The sequence below is a fragment of the Rhynchophorus ferrugineus genome, unplaced genomic scaffold, assembly GCF_030347505.1.
Source record: "Rhynchophorus ferrugineus isolate W39M unplaced genomic scaffold, kcgeb_rfMv2 rfM2, whole genome shotgun sequence".
Classification (NCBI taxonomy): Eukaryota; Metazoa; Arthropoda; class Insecta; order Coleoptera; family Curculionidae; genus Rhynchophorus; species Rhynchophorus ferrugineus.
The window spans coordinates 85444249-85454561 of record NW_027472581.1 but is presented as its reverse complement, the minus strand read 5'-3'; the positions used below and the strand labels follow the sequence as shown (position 1 = coordinate 85454561).

At 31.9% G+C, this 10313-nt stretch overlaps 1 non-coding gene across 1 annotated transcript; it reads right to left on the bottom strand.

Moving 5' to 3' along the window:
* Window positions 1-10005: 10005 nt before the first annotated feature.
* LOC143192120 (U6 spliceosomal RNA) lies at window positions 10006-10108 on the bottom strand. The gene has a single exon (XR_013004741.1). It is a non-coding gene; the product is annotated as a U6 spliceosomal RNA (small nuclear RNA).
* Between the last annotated feature and the right edge of the window lie 205 nt (window positions 10109-10313).

The following is a 10313-nucleotide window of genomic DNA, read 5'->3' as shown; positions in this document are numbered from 1 at the left end:
CGTTTAGATCAAATCCAGCCAATATAGTTAAAGCCACCACTATATTATGAAAGCAGTGAAATTCTCCTAAAAATCTCCACTATGGTCTTGATCCATAAACCCCATTAATGAATTGACTACCTCTAGCTTTCGATTAACATATTGTACATTTACTAGCCTAAAATGAATTGATGGTCGTAATTTTAAGCTGAAAGAAATCTCAGTCAATACATCATTATTTTTATAAAACAATAATTTATTGACCTATACTTTTATATAATAATGCATTGTATTTTCCTTGTCATTAAATCATTAGGGCGTCGTTGATAAATTTATATGTTGTTTATTTCATCCAAGTCTACTTTTGTTAGCAAATTTAATTATGTCATAGTATAACTGTACGCTGTTCTTACATCTTAGCAAAATGCTGTTTAATTTCTTGTCTGATTCTGTGAATTTCACATTCTTAGGCTTTCACTCTCGACATATTCTAGCTAGATCTTAACTATAAAATAAAGTTTAAATCATTACTAAAATATATTATGTTTAAAATGTATGTCTAATTATTACCAGTTACTACAATTTTTGCTACTATTCTAGATGAACAGATCCTAGATGACTACTTCCAACACAACGAAAATCATTTTCTTCTCTGTTCTTGTTATCGCTGAATCTTGACATATGATACCTATTCGTTGTCGTTGAAAATGATGCGTTATAAATTTGACAGCTAACATTCCCACTATAAACAAAATTGACGCTGTTTCGATATTATACCTTATCTTGTTCTTGTTTCATATTTTAAAACCAATATAACAATTTAATTATTATTACTATAGAATTATGAATGTAATACAAAATGTAAATATTCTTGATTTTTTGTTGTTTCGACTAAGCTATAGTAAGTGATAAGTAATAAAAACAGGTGGATTTTTGTACGGTCCCTCGTACTGAGCGTCACTAGCGATCAAAGCCTATTGCACTCGGTGAGAAACAGCAAAACAAAAAGTTCCTTACCGCCCAAGACATTGTTTATAGCGATGCATTAAAAACCACTGATAAAACTTTATTCTCTAATAAAATTTGTCGCTTTTCGGTGGTTTTAGTAGGGGTCCAATTTAATAAAGGAGAAGAAGGAAAAAAAGAGCGGCAGCCTCTCTTTTTATATTATTTTTATTAATTTATTAGAAGAACGGGTACCCGCCGGACATTTCCCATCGGCTGGAGATCTCTTCGCGTTTCGGAAACACACGATGCGACGCATTAAACTATGGGAATTTATCGGCATCGGTGTAGCCGCGGGGATATTTTCGTTCGACAAAATTTATACGCTACTAATATCGTTATGTGTTTACGTTTATATCGTAATAATTGTCACGCATCGCTTTTGTTCGTTAGGAAAATAAAACTACACGGGAAAGGTGTAGATATCAATTACGTAGACTAACGATTACACACACATATATATATACACGGTTTTGGACCTGAGCAAAATATGTTCAAAAAACAACATTGAATGAATTGAATTGGATTGACTAATAATGAAAAATAAAACTAATAAATTTTTTTGACAAAAAATATCTTACAATCTCAGACTTATCGAACTGTCCTGGTATCATTTAATAAAACGAAACTTAATGACATAAATATAATTTTAAAAAATCCTCAAAAATTAATTCAAATTTCCTACTAATTATATTCACACTAATTTAGGTATAAACATCAGGAAGTATTTCCCACAATCACAACTTAAACTGGCCATTCCAACGATGATCGGTGGACTAAGGAATTCGTTTCATCTGGGATGACATGGTTCGATCATTTACATCGTCATCACAATCATCAACTCCATCCCCGTCTGTGACTTGAGTAATATAAACAGGCCGTGTGTACCGTCCAAGCCTATTAGATTGGCCGAGTGACTTGACCACATTGGCCAGTCGTCTTCGTCAAAAGATCGAGTCACCGAGAACAATTTTTCACGACCGTTAGAAAGGGCACCCGCCTTATTAATTTAGTTTAAAATTGAATTCCGCCGCTTGCACTACGTGATGAAAGGGCATTTTTTCTGTCATCGGGCAACACCAGCATGTTGGGTCCACAAATCAGGACCGTAACATTTCTGTTGAGAGGCAAATCCTCTCGGTTCGGAAATTAGGAATGAGAATGAACGATGGTTAAAAATTTATGTATGGACAATCTTTCTTTTGTCTCAGAAATATTACGAATAATTGATTATATTAAGTTTTTTTTTATGGGGAATAAGTATGTGTATGTAATAACTATGTTATGTTATTCTAAAAACTATTTTATGTATCTATTGATCAGGTCGGATAATAGTAAACGTTTCCTAAAATCTACGCACTTCATTCACATGGCTCACATTTAATGGTTTGGCGAGTGCATTCGAGTGCACTGGCACTTTTTCATATTATTTTACACTTCCAATCACACTCGTTATGATTTTCAAGATTATGATTATCCAAAGATAATTTGGATTCACGCTCTATGAGCTAATTCATCTCGTTCGGTTTAATCCCAAGATTTTTACATACGTTAGTACATGTTTCTTTCAATTTAAATGTCGTTCTACGCAGGGTGAATGTCAGTTGTGTTGATTTTATCTAATTCGGCTTGATACTCCATGTATTCAAGAACAAATGGATTCTGTTGAGAAGAACTTGGAGGTTCCTTTTAGCTGTTAATGGATCCTCGTGAGATTTTAAAATAAATAGAAGGGGTATATAAGAAAAATAACGATGAGCCAAGGACACTGCCTTGAGGAACACCTGAATATGTTGGATGTAGTCTAAAAGATGTTATTAGGGCGAAAGATTTTGCAGTTTTACTTGAAGTCCACTATAGCGCACCTTATCAAAAGCCTGAGATATATCGAGGAATATAACCGAGCATAATCATTTTTTCGTTTAATTTTTTATTTATTTGATTGGCCAATCGGTGAACTTGTTCTATTATTATGTGTTAGTTATGGAAATCAAAATGATGCTCTGGAATAATGTTTCTTTGTTCTGTGATTACTTCAATGTTACTTTATTCTAAGCCTCTTGAAATTTTAATATTAGAATATCACAGTTGATGGGCTTATAGGATGATAAGAGAAAACGCCCTTTTACCTTGCTTTGGGAATCATAATAACAGCACTTTTCTGCAGTTATTATAAAATTCTTCCAGTTATTAGACCCAATCATCAAATAATTCATCAAGTACTATCATTATGCTTAACTGGGGGATTATGTTGTTGGGGCGTAATGATTTTTCTCGATATATTCCAGAGAGAATATTCCGTTGCATCAACTGGCTTTAGGTTTCCTAAATATTCTTGTATTTCTTGATTTTGTTCACTATTAATTAGACCTTTCAGTTCTTTTGTTATCATGGTGAGTTTTTTCTTGTTTTCTTCTGTTCTTACTTGTTGCCAGTTTTTCGCATTTTCCTTTTTTCTGCGATTTTCTGTTTAGTAGTGAATGATGTGTGTTTTTTGTTATAATTACTACTGATGTTTCTGTATTTATCGCGGTTTTGATGGGCAGATTTAGTGATATTAAACTATGCAGTTTCTCTCTAAACAATATCCAGTTAATTTTCGTATTATACCGAGAAGACGGTTTAGTTTTGTTAATGCTATTTAAATTAACGGTTAATATTACTGGTGAGTTATAAGATTATAAATCAAAACATGATTCAGCTTTACACATTGTGGCATCAATACTTTTGTGGCACAGTAAATTCGTTTGTATCTGACAGCCGATATGATGTCTCACCAGTGAAAATATGAGGTAAATTATTTGCCTTGTTTGCTTTAACTAGTTCCTTACCTTTTAGTGTTATCAAGCTTGAGCCCTATATAAAATATTTAATATTGTAATCTTCTCCAACAATGAATTGTAATAAATTAATTACCTATTGTATTAAATAAACCGTCTAAATATTCCGCCTTGTTGTTATGTTTAGGTTGACATTAAACAACGCTAACTGTTAATCTCCCGTATACTTCCTCAATCATTACACTAATTACTTGTAAATAGTCCTCGCTGAAATGTTCTCCTTCGTCATGGGGGATGGGGATGTCCCCCCCATAACAGGTCAATTGAAAAATCTCCAGCCTACCATAGTAAAACAACATTTTTTTAGCAAAATTATTTTTTTTATTTAACATAATTCCCTTCAATGGTGATACATTGATTACAGGGACACCCCAAATTTTCGTTACCATTTTTGTAGAACGATTTGTCCTTTGCTTCAAAATAGGCCTCAGTTTTGTCGATTACCTCTTCATTCGACGAAAATTTCTTTCCAGCGAGCATTCTTTTGAGATTTGAGAAGATAAAATAGTCGCTGGGGTCTAGATCTGGAGAATACGGTGGATGAGGCAACAATTCGAAGACTAATTAATGGATTTTTGCCATTGTTTTCACTGACTTGTGACACGATGCATTGTCTTGGTGAAGTAGCACTTTCTTTTTCTTCAAATGTAGCCGTTTTTCGGTGATTTCGTGCTTCAAATGGTCGAATAACGCTATGTAATAGTCGCTGTTCATGGTCCTTCCCTTTTCAAGGTAGTCAATGAAAATTATTCCATGTACATTTCAAAATAGAGACGCCATAACCTTGCCAGACGATTGTTGCGTTTTCTCACGCTTTGGAGCGGGTTCATCATGTGCAGTCCACTCGGATGACTGTCGATTGGCCTTCGAAGTGAAATGATGGAGCCATGTTTCATCTATTGTCACATATCGACGCAAAAACTCGGGTTTGTTACGCTTGATCATCTTCAAATACTGCTCCGAATCATCAACTCAAGTTTTTGCTTTAACTGCATTTTTACTAGTCAGAAAGCAATATTTTATCAACATGCGAAATTCCTTTTTATCAATTTTTTTCACAATAACAAAAGTTGCTTCACTCAAAATTCTATAATTAACAAACTAATGATACGACAGCTGTCAAATTTATAGAGGCATCTTTTGAGGGTTCGGGCTAATTAAAAAATAGATATGGATTTAATTCTAGTAGCGCCATCTATGTGTCAGACCGGGAACTTTTTAATTGGCCTGTTACCTTGTATTTTGGAATATATGTACTATTTTGGATATAGTTCTTGTCAATAAAATACGTAATGCTATAATTAAATTTTATCAACTGCTTGTTTAACAAAACTTAAAAAAAACTATCTCTAATGAGGGTGCCAATTGTTTCAATATTCACTTTACTGGCCAGATTTGTATTCCTTCGATTTCCGATTTTTGTAGAATTATTAAATGAACTGTACTGAATCTCAGGAAAATATACTGAAAAATTAGAAATAATTCTAGGACTCCAACTTAAGCATTTCTGAGAGTTTGGATGTAATTAATCTAATTAGGCGATGCTACCACCTATTGCGATGTAACAAGTGTAAATATAATTGTTTAAATTATCATATTTACTTATTAAACATTTAAAAATTATATTATAATGAAAACGCTTTCGATAATTAAATAGCAATAAATATATCCATCAATATTTAATTTAAAATTACTTCAATAATAGTTGGGGCTTAATGATTCTTTAATACTTTTTAAAGAACTACATTATATTCATTTTAAGTAATTAAACATTCTAGCAAATTAATATAAAATTATCATTATATGTTTGAGAGGGTGCCATTATTTTCATCAACACAAACAATAATTGTTAACTATTTTCTCATTTCTTCTATCTATATTGATAGCATTTGAATTTGACATCAAAACATATGTAAAGAGCTTTAACCAAATTTTAATTGTAGTACGAATTGTAGGAAGTGATCTTTGAAAAGCATAATGAGTGGCAAATACAACGAATGAGGCGGAATTTCAATATAAATAATTTTAAATAGGTAGGTAAATAGATTTTGAAACTTGCGAAAATTTGAAATTTTGGTATTCTATTTGACAAATAATCTACACTCAGGAATCTTACCAAAAGTGTTATATCTTAAACAATAGAGTAATTACTTTTGAAGCGTGTAAACCAATGGTTAACCGTTGCCATGGTTGTTATATTAATAACAATTTTGTGTTCTTGAAAATCATTTTTAGGAATAAAAAATTGGGGAAATATTGAATTTAGTATAAAGCAGCAAATATCATAATAAAGGATATGATATTGACAAAACTCATATAGCCATAAAAAGAATAACTATATTTCAAAAAGTTTACAATTTATTTGATGGCTTGGTGGTCAAGGTGGCAGGATAGTTGCTCTACTGTTACAATAACCATGAAGTTTGAACCCCACATGGTCAAGGATCATAGCTAATTTTAATTATGATCATCCTTGAGTATACGTGTAAAATTAAATCCAACAAGGAAGTAGCATCGCAGTCAGACCAGTAAGTTTAAGTTGGTGGTTCTATTGGAAGACCATGGTTGAAAGTCTATATTAAGCAGTACCAAAACTCTAAATAGTAAAAGGTTCTTATAACATATTTTTATTTCCCAGTATCTAGTAAAACTAAATCTTTTTAAAAATATATATATAAATGTCATTTTTAATGTTGACATTTGATCAGTTAATTTTGATTAGATGGACATTAGGGACAAAGGACATCGTCACTGCTTTAAAAATGTCATACGCCTAAACAAATTGTACATTACAACCAGAATGTTTAGAGCCAAACAAGAAGAAGCTTACTCTACAATAAAAAAAGCTAAAGCATGTATTTAGTAGTGTAAAGAAGCAGTACAAAGAAGTGTACTGGGACCAATGCTTCATCTACTCTACACTTGTGATATACCACAAATGGAGAATAATACGATGGCTACATTTGCTGATGATATTGTGATTGTAGCTGTCGGAGGTACTAGTGAAGGAACCTCACGAAAATTATAACAGGCAAGTGACAATATAAATAATTGGACACAAGTTTGGGAAATAAGAATTAATGAAATTAAATCTGTACATGTGCAGTTCACCTATAAACAGACCGTACAAGCACCAATAACATTAAATATTACCATCATTAGCAACAACGCTAAATATCTCGGAATGAATCTTGATGCAAAACTTTGCTGGAAGGGACATCTAAAGAAGAAAAGAAAAGAACTGGAATTGAAATATAGGAAAATGTACTGGCTTATGGGAAGAAAATCACAATTCTCAGAACATAGTAAATTGTTATTATATAAGCAAATACTGAATCCTCCAAAAAGAATAACATAAATATAATACAAATTTTTCAGAGCAAAGTCCTGAGAGGTATTATGGGTGCACCCAAATACTACCCTGATTACCCATATGTAGACGTTCAGATACCCACAGTCAGTCAAGAAATTACGAGAATTGCAAGGGGACTCCATTTTCATGAGAATATTGAAATATTGTAACTTTTGGATACCACCCGAACAGGACACAGACTCAAAAGAATGTAACCATCTGATCTTGTATAGTGTTGTATTAAATGTAATATAAATATTAATATTGTAATATATATTTCCAGGAAATTAGTGCAATTAGTGAAACTTTCAAACCCTCATTATTATGAAAAAGTAACAAAAAATAAGTCTTAACCTTTTCTTGGAATTTCACGGAATGTCTCTAATAGTGAGCAAACTTTTCGGACCTGTAACACCGTTTATAACCAATGCACAGGTACTTTTAATAGGTACTATAAAGTTAAGTGCAGATTCATGCTTAGGCCCTTGAACAACAATGGTCTTCCGGACTCTATTAAGCTCCCATTCAGTCGCTGTCACTAAAACCAGATAGTGTTTTATAGAAAACGTATTTATCTCGGGTTACTAGATACGCATTCCACGTTGGTGACTAAGCGATATTCATTTTTCCGTAGTTTTAAGAATTCCTACTATGTCGCATTTGCTTAACATTCTTCCGATTGTACTATTAGGTTGACAAGGAAATATTTTTGGTGCTATATATATATATATATATATATATATATATATATATATATATATATAGATGGTAGACTTGGTATATAAAGGTAACAGCCAGTATGTTTGTCGATGTGGATAACCAATCCTTCTACTACTATGATAGTCGCGGGTTCGAATCCCGCTAGTATGAATGTATAGTTCTTCTATTTGAAGAGCCAATGCACATCATCAAAATTTATAATGCAACGTTGCCACACCAAATTTAAGTTTTCGTTTAATTTGACTCGGAGCTAACAAAGTACATCTAATGTATATATTGTTGAATGACTTAAACTGTGGTTGATTAAACAGCCACAATAGTTTGTAGCTTAGAGTTTTTTTACTATATTTATGCTGAATTCCTTTTAATAAAACTTATGAGGAGTTGTAGGCACGTTTTTCTAAGTAGTAGTACCTTCTGAAGGCCAAATCTACATAACTAACAATTGTATATTGAAGTAATGCATCTTACTTTCATTACAAATCAAATTTACTTTTTACATTTCCTTTCTAGTGTTTCTTTATTAAGTAAATTTAGTATCTCTGAATTTCTCATGTTACAGCCTGTATACATTTTCCTTTATAAAATTAGATTTAGTTACTACATTCTCTCTAATACATTTGGCATCTCTATAAAAGAGTTAGTATTATTTCCCTCCTGGTAAATAATAAGCTAGTTCTCCTATGTATTCTAAAAAATTACACAAATATCTATTTTATCTCAATTACCAATTTGTTAGTTTCTAATCTATTTAGCAATTGTTAATGATTTCACCACCTGTCTATTTCTCTTTCTGTCTATCGGATGGATATTATCTAAAAGGAAGTGTTAAAAAAGTAAATTACATAAAATACAAATATTCTATTTATATACAATGAATGAAAAAGGACTAGCTCAGCTCCAAGAATAAAGCTATGCATGTTTCCATCATAAAAAATAATATATATGAAATGAATTATTCATTATAAGTAATAAAACCAAAAAATGTCTCTACAATTTTTGTTAACGTGTAACCAAGATTGGATCAACGTTCCAATTTAAAATATCCATGTGTCCTCTAGATACATACATTGAAATAATAAATCTTGCTTAATTTTACTAAATTGTTTTAAAAATTGTACTATTTTAAACATTAAGTTGGTTCTATCTATCCGAACTTAGGAAAAATTTGTCAGAATTCCATCGTATCACGATGGATTCTATTAAAGTCTGTCAATACCTGGTAACAAAAAGAAATTGCTAAATATAATGACATCAAACGTTTCTAAGGACCTTTTTCTTGTATAAAAACTTTCTAATCTTGGAGTTTCGCGATTATTAACAGATAATCTCGGGATTACGAGATGGACCCGGATTTATAGACAGGTAGTGAAATGCCAGAGCACTATATGACATCGTTCTTTGAAATTTTTGTTGGCAACAACAACATAAAACATAAACAACAACATAAAATTTCTTATTACGAAAAGTTGATACAATAAATATTAATAAAAATATAGGACATTATTTTCTATATCTTTTCGCAATCTTTCTTGTGACGTGACAATACCATGTTGAAAGGAATTCGTTGGTTTAGCAACGATCCACTAATGTATATTAGTATATATGTAATGTATCGAACATTTTCGCACTTCTTCAGAATCTCGAATAGAGGATTATTCATCATTTTAAGCTTCTGGAGTTGGAGATACTATTCCAAACTGATAGAATACTTTGTTAACCATTCCCAATTTATTTTTGTCCATGAGGCCCTAGTTTAGCTAATCCAGCTGCTCGAAGAGTCCTGTAATGTGTTCTTTTAGTTCTTTCTGTGTTAGGTTTTTTTTGTTTTCAGCCAAATAATCTGCCCTACTGGCAATCCGCATAAGGATTACTGACTTATCTTATTATGAACTATTCGGGTGGCGAGAACGACACGAATCCAGAAATTGTAATAAGTTCAGGGAATCTGAGATAATCGCTATATATATTCTTATGATGGGTAGTTCTCGTGAATTGAACAGTGTTGAGGATAGTATGAATTTTAGCAATACATGAGTTGCAGGGGAAACTTGAAATAGCGTACCACTACTGAACAAGGGAATGCGCTACTTACATTGTTAGGTTTCAAAAAATATGGAACACTTCATGAGTTTGCGTGTTATCCTTACGCAGCGTCCATGCTAATATTCTTTGTATCGTTTAACTTTTGGTATATATAGTGCCGAAGTAAGAGCAGAATTCAAATTGTTATTGTTAACACATCCAAAATATTGGCAATTGTTGATCTGGAATTCTCATTTGACTGGCTTGCAATTATCAGTTATCTTATCAATTATCTTATAACTTTTAAGTAATTTATTTAAAATGAAACAAATTTAAAAGCTCACTCAAAATAATTCTTTAGAAAAATAATGTAAGTTAATAAAAAGCAATAC